The 22,239-nt window shown below is 38.8% G+C and overlaps 1 pseudogene across 1 annotated transcript; it reads right to left on the bottom strand.

Moving 5' to 3' along the window:
• Nucleotides 1–15,198: 15,198 nt before the first annotated feature.
• LOC147634582 (AAA-ATPase At4g25835 pseudogene) lies at nucleotides 15,199–17,682 on the bottom strand (annotated as a pseudogene). Its single transcript, XR_015266766.1, has one exon. The product of XR_015266766.1 is annotated as an AAA-ATPase At4g25835 pseudogene (transcript).
• Between the last annotated feature and the right edge of the window lie 4,557 nt (nucleotides 17,683–22,239).

Here is a 22,239-nt window from a genome sequence, read left to right as displayed (position 1 = left end):
ATAGATGCCCCTAGTGACATGGTTTACTAAAGCACTGCAAAAGGAAACAACACCACTTTATGTGCAAAACTTCTCCCCCCCCATCAAAGCACATCATCATGTGGTAAACCTTTAAGCCTAACTTCCTTAAATCTGCCAGCTAGTTGCAATCATTACCTTGACAAGTCACTAGCTTGAGAGTCAAGAGCCCCTCTATGGGGCCTTCCCCTCCCCCTCCCCCTCCCCTCACCCCCTCATCCCACCCAATCGTCAAATTTGAAAGTTACAACACTAGCCTTCTCAAAGGGGTATTTACCTTTCTTGAGAAGGGTCAAGACAAAACTTGACCTTCAAAAGAAGGTCCAACATGGAAAATTTGCTTGTATTGTCCTTCTAAGGCTCAGTTAAGATGACCAAGCGGAAGTCATTTCAAAGGGGTGTGCACTTTACATGGCAAAAAAGGGTTGGCCACAAAAAGTCTACCTTTCCTCCACACTTCCAACCCTCTCCCTCGTAAGAAATATCTTCTAGTTCCAAAAGTGCTTAAGTACAAGCTGATTCATAGGGGTGGGGTTTGAACCATAAACTGGGCTAATGCTCATTTTTTATTTGAGAAATGCGTCTGGTTTAATTTTTAAATATGCTTTCTTCTACCTCTGAACTGGGCCTAAAATATAATAACTACAATCCAGAAGAAAAATATAATAATTACAATCAAGAAGAAAAATTAAACCAAAAATGCCCTTCAAAATGAAATTCAAATCACCATTCAAATTTGAGGCTCAGATCACCCTTGAAATTTGAGGCCCCTACCCAAATGAACGGAGATGTGAGAGGCCTTCCACGCACGTGTGAATGTGCAACTATGAGCTTGCCTGTCTTTCTTCCTGCACCTTGTTGTGTGTGCTTGTGCCTTGGACCTTGCCATAGCGTAGAGCCACCTGTTACGCTACTTGCATTAGTGGTGGATGGCTCTCTCCACTTTGTCTTATGCGATTAGGGATGCCATGGCGTACAGCGTCCTGTTAAGGTACTTGCATTAGTGGTGGGGATGTCTCTCTTCCCTCCTCGTCCTCCTCTCCCTTCTCCCACGACCACCATGGTAGTAAGGAAACAACCTCTCCCCCTTAGCACCGCACCCTGATTTGTGACATTTCTAGTGGATGAATCTTACCCCCTTTATTAGTCTTCCATATGTGAATGAAGCATCAGTGGTGAATGGCTCTCTCCACTTTTTCTGACGTGATTAGGGATGCCATAGCGTAGAGCCTCCTGTTAAGCTACTTGAATTAGGGATGGATGGCTCTATCCAAAAAAAATTTGATGCGATTAAGGATTCCATGGTGTAGAGCCTCCTGTTAAGCTACCTGCATTAGTGATGAATGGCTCTCTTCCCTCCTCGTCCTCCTCTCCCTTCTCCCTTGACCATGGTATAGGAAGGAAACAACCTCTCCCCCTTAGCACCGCACCCTGCTTTGTGACATTTCGAGTGGATGAATCTTACCCTCTTTATTATCAGTCTTCCATATGTGGATGAACCATTCAATTGCCAAGATAATGGCAGGCATGATTCAGACTACCTCAAGTGGAGATGGCAGCTAAAGGACTATGACATTCCAAGGTATATATATATATATATATATATACCTCAAGTGGAGATGGCAGCTAAAGGACTATGACATTCCAAGGTATATATATATATATATATATATACCTCAAGTGGAGATGGCAGCTAAAGGACTATGACATTCCAAGGTATATATATATATATATATATATAGAGAGAGAGAGAGAGAGAGAGAGAGAGAGAGAGAGAGAGAGAGGCATGAGTACTGCTACTATGGATGATTGTCAAGTGCTAGAATGGTAGCCGACGTAGAAACCGACGTAGAAAGGAGGATATGCAGATCTAGAACCCTCATGTGAATGTTGCAACTGTGAGAAATTGATCGGTGTCCTTTGGGGCACTGTTTTCTTACCCTTGTTCTCAAAGTGGGTACTGTTACTTGATATGAGTATGGTCTATATTTTAGGGTTTCTAGGTATGTATGAGACATTTTTTGACCATGGGAGTTTTATGGGCTTGTGTGTTTTTGCTTGGATAACTCTTTTAGAAATTATCCTAAGAGAAGCCCCCAAACAATCTTGCCAGTTTCCAGCTTACATCGTCATAGTCAAGCATCCAATTTTGGTGATTTGTGATCCCATAGGTGACTAGATTCATGAAGATTCTACGTGTGTGGATTTTGTTGGTGACTCGCTCATCCATAATCAATGGGAGTCCATAGTGTGACTTGACTTTTGCAAGAGTCACTTACGAATAAAAGTCGGATTTTCGAGACACATGGGCATCACATCACAATGGGAAATGGTGATTATACATTCAATATCTTGACATGATTTCATTTTGACATGAATTCATTCATGGGCGCTTACATTCTCAAAGGAGAATTCTTCTTCTACTTTTTGTTTATGGGTAGTAAGATTGAATTCTATAGCTCACACTTTTTGGTTGCTAAGGAGCCAAGAAGCTAGGAAGGGGAAAATCAAGATTTACTCTAAGGCTAGACACCATTGATAAGACTAGAAAAAAGTGGAGGTAGGCTGATATCCATGTTTTCACCACAGGCCATTGGTGGACTCATGGCAAGACTACCAAAGGATATGTATGGCTTCTATTGTAGCTCTTGCATTTTTTTCTTGACTCCGTTTGCTATTGTTGAGCTTATTCTTATTTATTTTTGGGTTTCATTATGAAAGGAAAGACTATTTTCAGGAGGGCAACATGGTCTACAAAAGCTTATTAGTTGTGGTTGCATTCAAGAAAGCATTAACAATGTCATACATGGGTTGCTTGAATAGATAAGAATGTGGATCGAAAACTTACAAAAGTCTTCTTTTGTGGCTACTAGCCAGCTTGTTTGAGTAAGAATTTGATGTTAACACTAATTCTTTACTTTTTTTGACCTATGAGTCATGTTGTATGCCAACAATGCTTTGAATATCTAGTTTATAAGATCTTTGGCAACCTTTCTGGCTTGTCTTATCTAGTCATAGTTTCAATATTTGTGTGTGTATTTTTGGGAGAGGCCTATGGAGTCCAAATTTGAAATAGATACAATAATCTAAAGTAGAACTTCTCCTCTATGATGTGCCTCTTTGTAGGCCCTTTCATTTGGTTGATTCTATAATATTTGAGGAGGAATTCTCATCTTCCACCATTGGACTTAGCAATATTAGCCAACAACCTAGGATTATGCTTGTGCTGATTCAATATCAACTAACATCAGCTAGGGGGAGGTGGCCCTAACCTACACATCTTTAAATGGAACACCAACAGTTATCTTATATTCATTGAACCAATAGATGCAATGTGCAAGGATTCCCTCAGAGTGTCTGGCCAATAAGAGTCACATGCAAGAGGGTAGATGAGAAAGTCAAGGAATTCACCAAACCCAATAGATCAATGTGCAAGGATGGCTTTAGGGTGTTTGTCCACCGACAAGAATCATGTGTAAGAGGGCAAAGGGAAATGCCAAGGAATTGTTAGCACAAGAAGCATCTTCCTTACATAAATTCCACACATGCATGTTGCCATTGAAGCCACCATGCTTAAATGCAATATGCCTCCTTGATAGTCTAGAGTTAGAACTCCCTAACTATTATGCAATTGTTAGGCTGATGAATGTGACTTGGGCCATTGTAAAAAGGTTCTCAAGCTGAGGTAAGACATGATGTAAATTGATGTCAAAACAGAGCCCTTGTTTATCAAATGTAGTGTTGTCCTTGATGGATGCCTCAAATTGATTCCAAAAAAGTTGCATGGCCTAGAGACTCAATGGCCTACCATACTATGCTACTCTAATGAAAAATGCAAGAAAACAACTCTTCCATTATGCATTGACCAAAAAATGCAAACTCTAATTAATTCATTGCATGTAGCTAGATGCAATCACTAAGTGACTAGTTTGAATGATAAAATGTACACAAAACCTATGGTAGGCTTGATGGATCTAGCAATGGGGTGGTTGGATGGGGACATGGCACACTAGCTGTTGACTTTGGGAGCTTGACGAGTCCCTTCTCCTAGGAGCACTGGCTATGGTAGGTTGCTCTTTGGTTGTTATGCGCCTAGTCCTTGGTTGAAGGACATGAGCTACAATTACTTTTCCTTGATGTAGGGCACCATCTGGGAATGCTAACTTATGACCATACTCACGAATGGAGAGGGATAGGAACCCCCGATATTTTTTTGAATACTTCGGTTTTCAAGAGCGACTTTTTAAATCACTCAGACATCCATCCCTTTCCCAATAGGATCATGAGCCTAGAGCCATCAATAATCAACAAGAAAGTGTGCCAAGCTTGTAGGTCTTTGTAAATTACATGCAACATCTTCAGAGAACAAATAGGTTGTACTGCATGGATGGGGGCTTAATGAATCCCCCCTCTTTTTTGGCCCCTCCGACCAAAGGGTTAAGCATGGTAATTGATCATTTTATTTTAGATTGATAGGACCTTGAGTGCTTTCATGCACCTTTGTGCTTTTTGCACTTAGGGTTCTTTTGCTCACTCTAATGCTTTTAGGCTAAGGGTGATCCAATGCTTTAGGGAGGCTATAGCAAGTAGGCTACCCTTGTGCACCTACACATGTGCCATCAAGAGCTCTCTCTTGATCATTACTCAACCATGCCACACCCCTTGATCTCATAGATGAGAAGTTCCTTTCTAGTCAAACTTCCCTTTAAGTTATGGGCTTAAGCCCCTTTCCAAGTGTGTATCTCCTAAACTTTGTTTCTATGTGGATAGGATATCTCGTATATGTAGTGGCCTTGTTGTTTTGTGGCCTGTTTCATATGGATGGTCCTTTTACATATGTGTAATGTTACTCTTGTGTGGAAGCGAGGACTGCTACTATTGATTTGGATTAAATAGATGTCGGAGGTATGCTATATTGGTAGAGAATTTCATTGTGGCCTCAAGTGTTGCTTTGTCGCAAGGCCTAGAGACTCAATTGCCTACCATACTATGCTACTCTAATGCAAGCCTGTTTCATGGTCCTTTTACGTATGTGTACTGTTACCATGCTTGTGTGGAAGTAAGGATTGCTCAAATGATCTACTATTGCTTTGGATTAAATAGATGCCGAAGGTATGCTATATTCAGTGTGGCCTCAAGTGTTGCTTTGTCCTAATTGTACTTTTGTTGCTTCTTCAATACTGGCTTACATCAAACGCACTAGCTACGAACAACTACGGGATGTTTGAATTTGGATCTCTATTTAACAACTCCGGAGAGATGGGCTCAGCTTGATTGGTGTCCAGTGTCCATTGAAGGACTCGGTGTTGTTGCGGAGACTAGATTTGTGTCGCATATACCGCTAACATGTTGCTAAGCAACCAAGTGAGCCAAAACACTCCCATGAACGGTCTGTGCATGATGTTCTTGATTCTCAAAATGCAGAGTATACTGTTTGAGCTGGGCTACTATTTGAGTTGGACTACTGTTTGAGTTGGGCTATTGTTCGAGCTCGGCTACTATTTGAGTTGGGCTACTGTTTGAGCGAGGCGACTGTTTGAGTTGGGCTACAACCCAATGATCATATAACCACAGCATACCCAAAGTGACATCACAATGAGCAAATGGGGCTATTTTCATGGTCCTCTTTTCTCAATACTCTGTAAAGGCTAACATGCCTATGTGGATTTGCACATCTTTTTGAGCCGAAGAGTCCAAGAATGGTCGTGCTAGGTGCATCTCCTCATGGCATGGGCAGGAAGGCCAACCAAAGGCTAACATACCCAAAGTGACATCACAATGAGCAAACGGGGCTATTTACATGGTCGTCTTTTCTCAATACTCTCCAAAGGCTAACATGCCTATGTGGATTTACACATCCTTTTGAGTCGAAGAGTCCAAGAACGGTCGTGGTAGGTGCATCTCCTCATGGAACAAGCAAGAAGGCCAACCATTCTAAAGAACAAGATACAATCACAAGAAACTACCCGAAATTCCCCTTCGATAGGTCAAAAACAGGGAAGGAAACATTTGCCAAGGACGAAGAAATGTGTTTCCCTTTTTAAAACATTTTGGTGCATCCGAAATGGTGCCATGTGGCATTTTCCCCCCTCGAAATGCAGACCCTAAATGTTTCCTCATCAACGAGCTATGAGAGAAATGTGGATTTTCCAAAAATAGGATTAAAATAGGGCTCACTTTTAATTTTTGGCTCTGGGCTTTGAAAAGCGCATGTGAAGCATAAATGCACTACCCTCACCCGTGGCCAAGATTGAAGAAACTCCACATGGCCATGATGAATGATCATTGATGAGTCATCATTCATGGCTTAGATGTTACAAACTATCTTAGTATGTATTTTTCTACTTTTTGTTTTTTTTCTTTGTACTAGAATCTAGAGTCTATGAATTAGATACAGTAATTTCTTTAGTAATTTCATGGCTTAGATGTTACAAACTATCTTAGTATGTATTTTTCTACTTTTTGTTTTCTTCTTTGTACTAGACTCTAGAGTCTACGAATTAGATAGCGTAATTTCTTTAGTACTATCTCAAAATTGATATTGATGTAAGGTGGACTTTCATCAATTTATTAATGTTAGCTCTACTTTTTTGTATCTAATTTTCTAGTATCTAGATTTTGGGTTCTATGATATTCTATATTTCAATTGATATTTGAGGGTATGTAAATAGTCTTCAAAAGATATATACTTGTAAGGAGGAGGTGTACTAAATTTTTGGAGTGTATCCATATAAACAGGGACGCCCCCTCTCTCTCGACCTTCCTCTCTCACTCCCTTCTTTTTGCCTCTCTTTGGCCTCCCTCTCTTGCCTCCCTCCTTCTTACCTCTCTCACTCTTCCTCTCTTGCCTCTCTTTCTTGCCTTCCCCTCCCCTCTTGAGTGCCCTCAAAAGCCTTTCCCTGCTTCTCTCTCTCTCTCTCTCTCTCTCTCTCTCTCTCTCTCTCTCTCTCTCTCTCTCTCTCTCTCTCTCGGTGGCTAATGCTCCCCTTCTCTCTTTCTCTCTTTCTCTCTTTCTTTCTTGTTTTCTTCTCTTTCTCTTTCTCTTTCTCTTTCTTTTCTCTCTCTTTTCTTTCTTTTGTCTATATAAGTAACTTTTTCTTCTCACTTTTCTCTCTCTTTTTTTTCTAAACCTTGAAAGTTTGTCTTGCTTTGTTTCTTTATTCTCTCTTTGGAACTTTCTTTATTCTCCCTTTATAATTTGTCTTTGTCTCTCCCTTTCTTTCTTTATATCTTTCCCTTGCCTCTCTCTTCTTAATCTCCCTATTACTGTTTACTTTCTATACTTGTCCTCTTTCCTTTCTCTTTCAATCTCATTCCCTTCTATTTTATTTATCTTTCCCTTACTCTTCTCTCTCTTTTTTCTCATCTCTTGCTTTTTTCCCTTTCTCTTCTCCTGAATATGGCGCCTCCTCAACTCAAAAAAGAGACACGGGTGTTTTTAACGTTCAATGACATGAAAGTAGCTGTGCTGGTACCGTGTTGCATGTAAACTCCAATGTCGATATCATGCATGGAGTTCCTTTACCATCTGGGTATGTTGGTGTGACAATTCAAGATGTCAAAGTAGGAGAAGTACCACTTCCTTTCCTCAAGAAGATGGTGATGTCTCCACATTAAATCAAACCAAAGGCTACATCGTTTATGGCCAGCAAGAGATTGCGTAAGTATTTTTATATCTATTTCCTTGTTAATTATGTTTATTTTTATTATTTTACTTCAATTAATTTATCTTGTTTATGTCGTTGTCTTTAGATTGGCCCACACACACAATGGAAACACAACATGTGATTAAACCTCCAAAGCATGGACAATACTTAAAGAGCATCATTACCAGACAAGCAAGCCAAGAAGTAACAAGCATGAAGAAGAGGAGAAAAACAATGCAAGAAGAAGATGATAATGATTGGGTATCTTCACAAAGAAATCCAAGTCGATCTTCTAAGTCTACAAAAAAGGTGCATCTTCATAATCCATGAAATAAACAAAGCAAGTAGAAGAGGTGGAAGAGGGAACTGAAAAAGAACGTGAGAATGAAGACCTGCTACATGATCCCACATGCAACTCTTCTATGGCTTGAACTCCTACAAGATAATCTAAGCAAAGTAAAGGTAAGTGTTATCCACTTTTTAAGTAATCTTGTATAAGGTCTTATTATGAGTGGCAAGCACAACCTTTGTGAGTACATTGTAGGTGAAGAGATTCATTCATTTGCCACTTATTCCCTTATACAGACTTGTGCCTAACCCCTCTATAAGAAGAGTGCAATTTAGGTTTAAGAAGCTATTAAGGGAATTCTACACAAATGGCTTGCCGATTTATGCAGTTTCAATTGCTCTATCTCCTCATCCTACAATCTTGTTAGAGAAGTATCATAGGATGATGTTAGTAGGTGGTATAACATATGGAGAATGAAAAACAAGGAGTTTGAGAATGTGATCAAAGACACAGAGTGAGCATTCTTATCTAAGAAGATATTTTATCTGTGGAACAATAATCATCGTGTTATGGCATGGATGGAGGAGATAAGAAAATATGTCATCTTAACATGCTAACTCTTTGAATGCAATGTTAAGTTCTTTTAAAATAGCAATAAACTAATTAGATTCACAATGAGTATAGCATTCAAGAATGTTGTATCAAGACATCCATGTGTTGGCACTATCCTTATTAAATTTAATGAGAATATTGAGGGGGAGGTCCTCACTGTCATAGCTCACTGAAACAGGTAAGAGAATGTATACATTACGAGAATATTTATTTTAAATCTCTTTAACTTAGGATGGTCCAAGTGTAGTTTTTTTTCTTTCGCTAACTCATATCTGTTTTGCCCCATAGAATGAATGAAGTGGGCTATGTTTCATCGTCTCTTAAGGATAAATTGTATCTCATTAGGGCACTTAGATTAGCAAATAAAGAAAAAATTATGAATCACACAAGAGTGATGATGAACAAGGCATGGATGGAGAAGCATGCCTCCATCCAAAAAAAGGATCGCCCATCTTGGTACAACTAACTGTGAACTTTCAGAACTATCGGAGTATTCCAAGTACAATCTTTATATGGCTTCGTAGAGGAATAAATAATTCTAACATTTGTAAATATATGATTAACATTTATATATTCTCATACTAATGTAGTAACCTGTGAAATATAGAATGAGTACCTCACTGCTAGAGAGATTGACCCCCTTGTAGATACCTTACCTACAAAGGAATTTGAAGATAAATGTCCAAAATTGTATTTTATAAAGATGAGAGAAAGTGGAGGCATGCTATGGTTAGCCGTATTATTGCAAACCCTACACAAGGAGATGGTTTCTTTAAGTTAAAAAACATATGCTCTTCCCTCTTAGTCTTTTTAGTAAGCAACGACGTATTTTGGTTTTAATGTTGTGGTTTGACTTTGGTGGTGTGTGTTACATTTGACTAGTGCAAGGAAATTGGGACAACAAACCATATTGTTTGCCAAAGGATAGAATGTGTGTTTGACTTTGGTGGTGTGTGTTACATTCGACTAGTGCAAGGAAATTGGGACAACAAACCATATTGTTTGCCAACAAAGGATAGAATGTATAGCTTGGCATTTAGCACATTGCCAAATGACCAGAAAGCTATGATTCTAGATATCTTGATTGATGGAGATTCTCAAGGGCTGAAGGACTTGCAAAGTGAGGTTGCCAACATGAGGTTCGGTTTATGGCTACCCCAATGGCATTATCCCACCATGGAATCTCTGTACATGTGAGGATCAAGAGAAACTTTTCAACATTAAGAACTTAGGTGTTATTGTGTTTACGCTGGGTACAAATTCTCATGTTTCATATCTATGTCACGTAGATGGAGACAAGCCTTTATTGCTCAAGATTTGTGAGACCATCCTAGATGGCAATGACTTCCTTATTATCATTATTAGTACTATGTGTCAAAGTGACAACCTTGATAGGGAAGGCTGAGCAATATGACTTCATATTAGACACCCTATTGAATGTACAGTGTACAAAAAAGATTGGAGAGGCATTTGGACAAGAGGTGATCAACACTAACCATAGAGGTTCTTATGATTCTCATAAAAGGTTTCCATTGAACAACACTTTCTATTACAATAAATCTTCTCATACTCTTGTGCAGACACATACTCTCATCCATGCTACCTTTATGAGCATAGTTGATATAAACCATGCACAACCTTTTTTGCCTAATTATATCATTGATCCTTGCACCAGTATTATGCAATGGAGAAGATGCCCAGAAGATGGGACAACATGGTGAGGTATGCATAAACATATAATTACTCCAAATTATAGGTGTTGCATATTATGTGAAATTTAGAGAAATGTTTTCTTTGTAGATGGATGTCAACGTGGATATGACTTTTGGGATAACCAAAATGCAAAAGAAGGGCAAGTGATTGTAGAGCTTTATGTAGGATGTGGATATTGTGCTATGGTAGCGTGCAAATTAAGCATGAGCATTGTTTGTATTGATCTCAAAGAGGATGTTGTGGAGGGTGTCTTGGATATGAAGAGATGTCATTGTAGTACAATGAACGTATTTGTTTATGAATATTCAAGTGATTGGATTTAACAATTGCTTATGATTATGTTATGGTCTTATTTAACATATAAATAAAGGGAGAGAGGGTGAGAGCAATGCATGTTGGGGTTTAAAGTAAAATATGATTCACAGTTTCAACAATTTTTGTGCTCAACATGTCATACAAACTAAAAGGTATTAACATTTTATGTATTGTGTAGATGAATAAGGTAGTGTTACGTTTGTAGACTCGAAGGATATGTAGACATTTTATGTCTTGTATAGATAAATAAGGTAGTGTTAAGTTTATAGACTCGAAGGATATGTATTGGTAAATTAAAGTTAAGTGTACTGTGTTAATAAATGAATGATAAGTTTGTAGCCTCACATGAACAGAAAGACAAGAGAGAGAAAACATGAAAAGCAAGGGAGATGCAAGAGGTGACAACATGGACAAAAGAAAGGGAACATGAAGAGAGAGAAGATTCTAAGAGAGAGAGAGAGAGAGGTAAGGGAGAGAGAGAGAGAGAGAGAGAGAATAGAAGAGATACACAAGAGAGAGAGAAATAGATGGTAGATAGAGAGTGAGCAAAGAGAAGGATATATATATATATATATATATATATATATATATATATAGAGAGAGAGAGAGAGAGAGAGAGAGAGAGAGAGAGAGAGAGAGAGAGGGGGGGGGGGGAGGGACACAAGAGAGAAGAGAGACAAGGAAGAGAGAGAGATGGTATCGGGAGAGAGAGAGAGAGAGAGAGAGAGAGAGAGAACAGAGAGTGAGACAAGAGAGAAGAGAGACAAAGAATACGAGATATAGAGATGGTAGTAGAGAGATATGAGGGTGGGAGAGGGAAAGAGAAAGAGATGGTATGAGAGAGATAGAGAGGAAAGCTTTTTGCAGATATTGAACCCCACTATGTATAGGTGCATAATGGATAGCTTGATCTCTACATGACCATTACTAGGTTAGATTTGGGCTATGTTTTTGGACTTGTGAGTCAATTTATGTAGGCTTCTAGGAAGCCACACTTAGATGTGGCCAGACGGATTCTCAGGTACATAGAGTCCACACGGTCCACAGTTGATTATGGATTTTTCTACGAGGCTATCATAGAGATAAATCTACGTGGGTACATTGATGTTGATTTAGGAGCAGTGCTCCTATGAGTTGGAGCAGCAAGAAATAGCCAACAGTTGCCTTGTCGAGTATCGAGACAGAGTACAGGAGTGCTAATATGGTAGTTTGTGAGATAGCTTGGTTTTAGAAGCTACTTGTGATATGAGTGAGCCCATGGATATGACCATTGTCATTTATTGTGACAACATGAGTAGCATGCTAATTTAGTATCCCAGTACACCATGCTAGGATGAAGCACATTGAGGTGTATTATCACTTTGTGAGCACGAGAAGGTTGGCAAGTGATGTAGATTTGGTAAATATCAACATAGAGGAACAGGTGGTGGGTTGATATCTTCACGAAGGCATTGGGCATGGAGAAGGTTCTAGAAGGTGATGTAGATTTGGTATATATATTAGCACATAGAAGCAGGTGATGTAGATTTAGTATATATTAGCACAGAGAAATAGGTGGCTAACATCTTCACACGAAGACATTGGGCACATAGAAGCTCCATAAGTTTAGGAGCTTACTTGGAGCATTGTGTGTGGAGTTGAGCTCGAGGGGGAGTGTTGAGATATTGAGCTCAACTAGTGCAATAGACATTGATGACCTGCCTCGGTGATAGCTTCCGTACTTATGCCTCTAGCATGGTTGGTGGGATTATAGATATCGAGCTCAACTAGTGCAATAGACATTGATGACCCGCCTCGGTGATAGCTTCCGTACTTATGCCCCTAGCATGGTTGGTGGGATTATAGTTAACATGCCACCAGTGTGGATGACAAGCTGTGGAACAACCATACTTAGATTACTAGAGTATGGCATAGTGGCTATGGAGCAGCTATATTTAGATTATTAGAGTATAGCATAGTCATAGCACCTACTCATATAGTCAGGTTTACATTGAAACCAAACATTATATGTTATAGTAAGAGAATACTTTCCTTTATAGTGTGTACTCTTATCTTTTTAGTTTTATGGTTGTAGTAGAGACGAGAAGAATATAGAAGAAAATTCAGCCATTCATCTCACTTATGTCTTACTTTTTCTTATGTAGATGTGTTTGCTTACAAGGAACGTAATCTCTCCCCCTCCCCTTGCATTCTCTTTATGATGTAGCACTTTCGCGAGAGAGTGTTAAACACATTTTATACTTTTGGATTTGTTTCTTGATCTAAAAAGAAAGATTTCAAGTTTAATCTGTTATGGATAATACAAATGAGGCTACTTAATTTCTCTTTGCAATTTTTTGGTTTGTTCTCTCATGATTACTTTTTGTAGATATCATTTAAATTATTGCATTGTTTTTTTTCAAACATCAAACTTGTGTTAGGTTCATTTGGGCTATACATAGTCTTTATCATTTTTGCATGTAGTTTTGAAATGTGGATTAATTACATGGCATTGCCATGGGTTTTATATTGGTTCTATATATAGCTAAAAGTGCCAATTTTAAATCTTAATCCTGTTTAGTTTTTGAAAATATGAAATTTTAAAATTGACATTATAAGACTCTTAAATTGATGGATACAAGATATGAATTCATAGATTGACCATAAATTTCATTATCTTTCACAAAAAAACCACATTTGTAACCATCTCTCCATAGTTCACAACTAGGGGACGAGAAAAAGTCTCAATCTAAAGGATTTCACTACAATTGTTATGCGATGTGGAGGAGATTATTGTTGTGGCTTGTGCCAAAAGGTTGCATGGTGGTGATTAGGATATAGCCTTGCACATAGTGGTCTTAAATGAGTTTGTCACTTTTTTTTTATTTTGGCTAGTTTATAGCATGTACCTACTATATCAACCTAGTTTTAGGTTTCTTTTAGCACGAGCAACTTGGGCTATTTTACTACCGGTGTCCAAGTCAGTGCCAACATCCTCCTCCATGGAGTCTTGTGGGGCACCCAATATTTCTATTGGCTTCAAGTGGATGTATTTAGATGGTCTTCCACTAACTCATAGATCCTTTTGGAAATATGTTGAACATAAATGTAATTATAACCTTCTTTTGTTCCTCTCTTTTCATCTCTCACATGATTTTTCTATTTCCCCACTGTAGTAGATACTTTTATGATCAATTGTGGTGATGGATTTCAATCCTTGCATATGTTTTCACTAGAAAGCATGCATATGTTCTATGGCTTGAGGGTACTAAGTAAATAATGAGAGAACAAAAAAATTTAACTACGTGATGCTTCATACTCAACATAGAAGACTAGTAGCTTTAAAAAAAACAATTATCCTACCTGACTTAAAATAATAGATGTTGGAATTAAAAGGTGGATAAAGCTATACATCTTGTAGTACGTTCAACATTGCACAACATTTTAAGAAATCACAAAAGTAGATATAAGGCATAAATATAGCATTGCTTGAAGCCTATAAAGTGATTTTTTACTAATGGCAACAATTAGTACCGAGAAACTCTCAAATTGGAAGAGTTACTCCAAACTTTTATTGAAAAGCTCATATTAGACCTCTATTTCTATGGGAAGGCATTGAGACAACATTTTCAAGACCATGTCTTTCTTTTGAAGAGTATATTTTCTCCAAAGGATAAACCCCCTTGGAAGGTTACTATAGCCTTCAAATTCTAGGTATGGTGTCAAGCTATGAAATAGATGCAAGTTTGATTTATCCAAGAGAGCCACAAGTATGACAAGGCCACTAGAAACACTTCAAACTCCGCTCCACATTTATCAAATCAAAGAACTGACGTTGATGCATAAAAGAGCTAGTTGTAAAACATGTGCTTTGATGATTCGTTGATATTAGTCATTACATAACTCCAAGAGTTCTTCTTCTAGTTCTTACATGTCTTGATCTCTAAAATCTTTCACTTCCTTCAAATTTCTCTCACCTCTTTATTCATAATTTAAACTACTTAAAAAGTTAGTCATCTTCCCCCCTTCAAGAGACTTGCATCTTCTTGTGCCACTATAGTAGCCCCTTTACTAATACAATTGAACAAGTCACATAAGTTAGCTCCACAAACACAACAACACAACCAACCACCCATTCCCCCACCCAAAAACCGCACACACACACACATGCACATACATAAGGTGATGATATTCCTTGTTTTCATAAGCACACAATACTCCCTCGCTCGTCCCTCCTCCCCCCACCCACACACACACACACACACACACACACACACACCTCACCTCACCTCTCTCTCTTTCACATTCACAAAGACACCATGGATGAGGTGAAGATATTCCAAGCACACAGCACTCCCCTCCGTCCCTTCTCCCACCATGCCCAAAAAACACACACCCGTGCCTAAGGTAGAAATATTCCATGTTTCCATGAGCACACAACACTCCTTTCTCTCCCTCCTCCCCCTAGCACCCCCCAGCACATGCACGCACGCATGCAAACCACGCACGCACACACGTGTGCATGTCAGGTGATGATGCGTCACTTTTGCCAACCGTCTTTACAAGCAACATACGCAGCAAGAACTACTAATAAACTCACTGTGCATATGCTTCATTCTTGTGAGCTTTTTCCACAAGCATCGTTCATAGCTAGAATAGAACTCGCCATATTTAAAAGTCAAAGTAGCAAAAACAAAATAAAATTACATAGCTAGAACTAGTAAGAAATACGCACGTGTGCTTGAGAAATACGCACGTGTGCGCTTCTTTCATCACAATCCCCCATTAACCCTTGAAGCGTCTGTCTCTCTCTCTAGCAGCCCTCTCTACCCGTGCAAACAAGCGAAGCTCCCCAACGCTCAAAATCGCTCCATCTTGAGACTGAACGGCCGCCACTGCGTCTTGGACGCACTCGGCGCTACAAAGGTGGGGTTGGAAGTGGGCTCTTAAATGAGGTTGTAACTCCTGGCAAAAGGCTATGAAGAGCTTATCTTACACGCGAGGTTATAAATCCTTTTGCAAAATGCCGTGAAGAGCTATGTACAGGAGGTGGATATGAACGTCCTACGCAATACACAGTTTATCTTGCAAGTGAGTCGTTTGACAGTAGCCGCCTCACGAGTTGAAGTCTCAGCCTCCTAAAACTCTTGCTTCTGGCTGGCTTGAGGTCCCCATTGCTGCCCACTTCAGAGGCGGTTGAGGTTACATGGGTTAATTGCATCTGGTGGCCCTTCCTCTTGGAGGCCTCATCCAAGGCCGCCATGACCCTCTCCAAGGCCACCTCTGCACTCCCCTTGTTGCTGAGGAGGAGCTCCACAACTTCGGCCGGAGTCACCTTACTGTCCTTCATGGCCTCCTCCACATTAGGGTAAAGAACATGCTCATGGACCCCCAAATAGTTCGCGGCGAGCACCTTGAATGCAGGGAATGTGCAGTAAGAGAGCAGTATGTGGAAATCCATCCTGCCTGACCTCAACAAAGCTGGGTCCAGCCTCTCTTTATGATTGGTTGTAAACACAAAAATCCTCTCTTCCCCACAGCATGACCATAGGCCATCTGTAAAATTAAGCAGCCCAGATAGGGTCACCTTGCTGTGCTTCTCCTCTACAAGACTCTCCTTTTTGGGCAGTTTAGCATTGCTAGTATCAGCAGCAGCCCCTTTAGCACTTCTATCAGAGAGATCAAGAGAGCAATCTATATCTTCTATGACTATGATGGATTTTCTAGTGGTTCTGATGAGGAGGGATTTGAGCTCGGAGTTGTCGGTGACGCCAGTGAGCTCAAGGTCATAGATATCATAGTTAAGGAAATTGGCCATGGCTGCAATCATGCTAGATTTACCTGTACCAGGGGGTCCATATAGAAGGTAACCTCTCTTCCAAGCTTTGCCCACACTGTGGTAGAAGCTCTCACCATCAGCAAAGGCCTTCAAATCAGCCTTGATGTGGTCCTTGAGGTCAGGCAAGAGGCCAAGGGTATCAAAGTTAGAAGGGTGTTTGAAGTCTACTTCATCCCAATCAACTCCATCATTAGTGTAGAGCTTTCTTTGGGTGCTTTTGCGCTCAATATCTTTTGCAACCATTGAAATGTGATCAAAGTAGGCAGCCAGGATGCGGCTCTTGTCTGCTTTGAGCATTTTGAGGGAGAAGCTTCTGCTCTCCTTGTTGGAATCTCTTCTCCCACGGTAGTCCCAGAACACTTGCTGCTGCTGAGACTCTGGCTTTTGGGTGGCGTAGTGTGTCCACCATAGCTGGGCGCCCATGAAGCTATCCTGTATTGTCTCATTAGGGGGCAAAGTAAAGGTAAGACGGCTATTATCTGCACAGCGGTGAACTCTTAAATAGTCAGTCTGATGAATCCTATCCAATGAGCTCAAATAGAGCTCCACATCACGGTAGAAGAGGTTTCCCTTGAAGCTTCCTTGCACATCCTCATGGACTTCAATGAAAGTATGGCGATTGAAGGCCCTTCCCAGCTTACCCCACCAAGACTCCAGGTGAGTATCTACAAATCTTCTCAATTGAGGGGGGATGAAGGACTGCAGGAGGGCGATGGCGCCCATGAGGGACCATAATTGGCTGGCAAACTCCATAGCTACGATGAGGGCGAAGCTCCAAGGAAGCAGCTTGGCTATGGCGATGAAGGTTCAAGGAAGAAGGGCTAGGCAAAAAGACTTGTTGAGTACACCAGGGTGAATTTTTGGGGGTTACGTTTTACGACTACCCCCCCAAAAGGGCTCTACCTAGCTTTCCCCTTGAACGTGCAGATGCTCTTTCTTAAAGGGTTCTCTACCTTGCTCTCCACGTTCTCCAAGGCCATCACCAAGTCAAGAGAGTGTGAAAACGCCATCACCAAGTCAAGAGAGTGTGAAAACGCCATCACCCAAGTCAAGACACAATACCCTCCCTCCAACCATTTCCTTACCCCTTTGAAAATACTTGATATCTCATGTATTTCTTATCGTCCTTGGCACGATTTATAATCACCTTTTGGTTGGCAAAGATTATATTCACCTTTTGGTAGAATTATTTTCACCTTGTATCGACCACTTCAAACTTTGAAATGGCTCGCATAATGCTAATGCTTCGAATAATATATTGCCTAAAGTTCTTTAAAGTTTCTCGGATTTTCAAAAGTTTAGGAACTCTTGGATTTTCAAAAGAGAGATGCCACAAAGCTTCAACCATTCCCATGTCAAAGTACTCAAAAATTTTATATTTCATTCACACATTTTTCTTTCACCATGTGCAAAAATATTATGGCTAGAATGAAGTTGCAATGCATGTGTGATGCAAGATGATTATAAACAACTATATTAGAAAGATAAATGTATGCAACAAGAAATTACTTTATTCTACACAAGGACATCGATCAATTGTGAGTCTTTGGAACCCAACTTGCCATGTCTATGAAGGTTTAATATGGTCTACCTATTACCATCTTATCGAACTAATCTTTTTCACAAAGCTCATCTTATGTATCTAGGTTTCTCATGTAGTAAATGGGAACTAATGTTTAGCTCCTTATAAAACTGAGAATCTCTCACCTTCATGAGAAAAAATAATGCATATATCCGTATAACAATACTGTTAGTAGCTCTTAAAGTGCATAAACATGAAGGACAAAGTAGCTTATGTTGTGCTTACTTTGATTATATTAAGAGGGAGAAAGGAAAATCGAACAATAAACTTGATAAGTACATTCTATATAAACACAATAAAGTATAATAGAAGACAGCTAAACATGTTGGGGAGGGGGGGGGGGACTCACCAAAAGCAAATGGAGTCTCTAGTTTAAGAAGCACTAGATATTTCACCAAGTTTAATTGATATTAAACCTCCCCCTTATATTAAGAGGGAGAAAGTAAAATCAAACAATAAACATGACAAAGGACATTCTATAAAAGTAATAAAGGAGAAGATAACTAAACACGTAGTAAAAAAGAAAAAGGAAAACCTCAGCAAAAGGAAATGGAGAGTCTAGTTTAAGAAGCACTAGATCTTTCACAGTTTTAACTCTTTTTAAAATTTTAGCTCCTGAAAAGATTCCTCAACTTAATGAAGCACTATATTTTTTGATAGCTTCATCTTTCTTCACTTCCAAAAGTTAATAAGAAAGAATCCATCGAGTGTCGCATATTAAGCTATAAATAAGCAATATACTGAGCTATAAACAATCAATATACTACTACTATTGTTAATGTTCTTCAACTATTTAATTATGTGAACTAAAGGTCTATTTAAGATATCAATATTTGAAAGTACAAATATATGTGTGCTTTCACATTGTGATTGGTACTTTCACATTGTGAAGCAAAAAAAGTGTGACACGTACTTTCACACTGTAAAGCAAAAAGCATGAAAACATGTGAAATAGTTGTACTTTTGTACTTTATTACATCAAGTGGCTAAGAACTTGCCATGGAATCATGATACCCTCAATATGTACTTTCAATACAAGTGGACTTAGGACTTGTGGGCATAACCATGGTACTTCCAATGCATAGAGAGGCTAGGGGGGTTCAAGTGTCCAATCTATTGTTCACCTCAAATGTATGGAAACATTAATTTTTATCTCCATGAGTACAAGGGGGATTCACTTAGTCTATAGATGGTATACTATTTACATGCAAGACTACTTAATGCATGTACTTGTTCATGTAAAATGCATGGTGCGCATATGTTGAAATACCCTCTTACATCATCCCTTTTATATCATATGGTTACACCAAATACACATGGTTGTATGCATGAACCCTATCCTTATTTTTATTTGAATTCTTTGAAAGACCTAAATTTGCACATTTTTTGAACCCACCTCTAGGCTCCCCCTCTAGGTTCTCGCTTAATGCATCTATTAGAACGTAATATTTGTTGAAACTCTAGTGTATGTAACTTGGAGAAAATCATTCACATTTCAAAAAGATGAGAATGATTGAAACAAAAATGAATAGTAATCACATCATAACATCTAGTTACTAAGGAAATAAATCATAGCGGCTTTGTTATATGGTCTTGTTTTTTCTTGTATAAGAAAAGAACTATGATAATTAGATCAATAAGAAGGTTTGTCTATAAGTAGCCTTTTTCCAATTATCCATGTTGACTTATGTTATCAATTAGCTTCTTTAAAAGTACTCTTGTATTTAGAAAAATAATTTTGTGTCCCCTTGAAACTTTTTTAATTAATGAGGTATCCGAAAAACCCTTCAAGGGATTGAACAATAACTCAATAATTAGTATAAAAAATATAGAGAAGTGAATGAGCCTAAAATTGATAGTTGTGTATTTTTTATCTCTTTGAAGCCACATGAAAGGTTTTTTAAGGTCCATACACATGGGAAAATTCTTCAATATGCCTTTGAAGACCAATATCACCTTTTCTCAATCAATATACAACTTTTTTTAACTTTCACCACCATAAAGTCAATCTTATTAAAAGACAAAGTAGATTTTATGGCTTTCTTTGTACTGTTAAAAATTTGCTAGTATGAATCTAAATTCAAACTTTAACCATCTTTAAAGGGACAATTACACACCCTAGATTTATTTTACACTTTTGTAATATCATGTGTATCTTGTTTTTGTTACAATATATGAATGGTCTTTATGCCATTTTTCATAGCTCAATTACAAGACTAGTCTTAATCCCTTTCATTACGATATAGCTTAATTATTACAAGACTATAGTCTTAAACTCTTTCATACAATATGCTCATCATTCACACACGTAAACTTTTGAAGTTAGTCTCATTGGTGGGATTATATCCATATAATATTGTAGATAAGAGTTCATGAAATGAAAGAAGAAAGAGTGTGTATATTTAGAAGAGTATCATCAAATTTTCTATTTGGAGGCAATATACTTTCATAAAAGTCTTGAACTAGGAGAAAGTTTTTATTTAGAGGCAAGAGACTTGAATTAGGAGAAAGTTTTTATTTAGAGGCAAGAGACTTGAATTAGGAGAAACCTTAAAGATATTCTAGCTTGCCATTTTGACAAATTGGGAAAAGTTTTTATGAGGAGATCCTTCATCATATCAAAACAAAATGTCTTCTAAGTTGGGCACTTTCTACATTGCAAAAAGCAAAAAGTCCAATTCCTCTATTAAGATTTTTTTTTAAATAATTAAATGATGATTTTGATAAGATGCAAACACAAAAGTTGAGCGAGCTAGATCAGCACACATGCACGGTCCCAGGAAGAATCCCAAGAAGAACTCACAAGGGCAATTGCCCACCCGTTGCACTGCAAGAAGGATACCCTAGAACACAATAGGCTCAAGCTCATGGATGAGTTCTAAAATAGACTCTTAGCACAAAGAATTCAAGAGAGTTGTGGAAGCTAAGGATAAGACTATCGCCTAGCTGGAGCAGCAACTCAAAGAAGCAAAAGAAAGGCCACAATAGGAGAAGGTCCCCCCAGAAACCAAAAAGAAGGTTGATATACTAATGGATGTAGCCACAAACATCATGAACCTCACCATCCTTGAGCTGCAGCACCGTAGCCTCAAACCTTCTTTATTATAACATCTACATAGATGAGGATATCCCCATGTCGGTCTTCCTGACCATCCTTGTCATGGTTTGTTTGTCCATCCTTCTATGGTTAATTGGGGACGCCTAATTACCACTATGTTCAAAGCATGGCACTTGGGTGATTCCAAATATTCCATATGTAGGACATATGAAATTAGGGATAGCTGAAACTAAGTGTGGATTTATTACTTATGTGCTACTGTGGACTTGTGCCATGTGTTGCTAACTCGTAGTGTGTTTGAATGGAAAACCTTGTAGGTTGGTGAGATTGATATGATGGGGCCGATATGGTGCGAGCTATTACCGGGATGGTTCTCATTTTGATATTTTTGCCATAGTGTCTACCGGGATGGTTCTCATTTTGATATTTTTGCCATAGTGTCTACTACGAGATGTTGTATTTAGCCACCCATTTTGCTGTATTCAGGCGTGGACCTATTGAGCCACCCACTTTTGTTATATTGGGCGTGGATTTATTTATTTGCACGTGAATTAGCCCTGGCATTCTTTTGTAAATATCCTTTAGTGTTTAGATAGGAACACTTTAGCTAAGCTTGTGTTAAAAGTAACCCCCCTTTTTGTAAAGGGCAAGCCCATGCATAAGCGTGCATCTATTTTTGGCTTATGGGCTATTTTTTATTAATAAAGCATAAATACTCAAGAAGTGGGAGGAAGCTGACACTTCTTGAGGGGGGATAGATTGCACCCAATGATTCTCTCTTTTGTGTTTATGCTATGTTATGTTTTTATGATATTTATTAATTTTTCGATTATGGTAATTTAATTGAAGTGATGAACCAGTTGGTATTTGGTTGGACGGTGTGTCTCCCCATGATCCTAGTGGTTTCAGTGCTATCAGAGCAAAGGGGGGAGAGAAGGTGAAAAATATTGAGAAAAATCAAAGGGAGGAAGGCTTGCAAAAGAAAGAGAGAAGGTACGTGCAACTTTTTGGTTTCTGAGAAAGAAGAAAAATTCAAAAAATTGAAGGCTTGGTTGAGGTCTCTTCTTCAAGTTACAACAAGGGAATATCCAATGGAAAAAAGATTTACCCAAACCTTTAAAGCTTTAAAGAGAGTGATAATATAAAGCTTAACCAAATCTTAACCAAAGCTTAAGCTTAAGCTTAGCT

This window comes from Cibotium barometz, chromosome 10, assembly GCF_041138505.1.
Source record: "Cibotium barometz isolate CiBa-2024 chromosome 10, ASM4113850v1, whole genome shotgun sequence".
NCBI lineage: Eukaryota > Viridiplantae > Streptophyta > Polypodiopsida > Cyatheales > Cibotiaceae > Cibotium > Cibotium barometz.
This window is presented reverse-complemented; position numbering and strand designations above follow the sequence as displayed.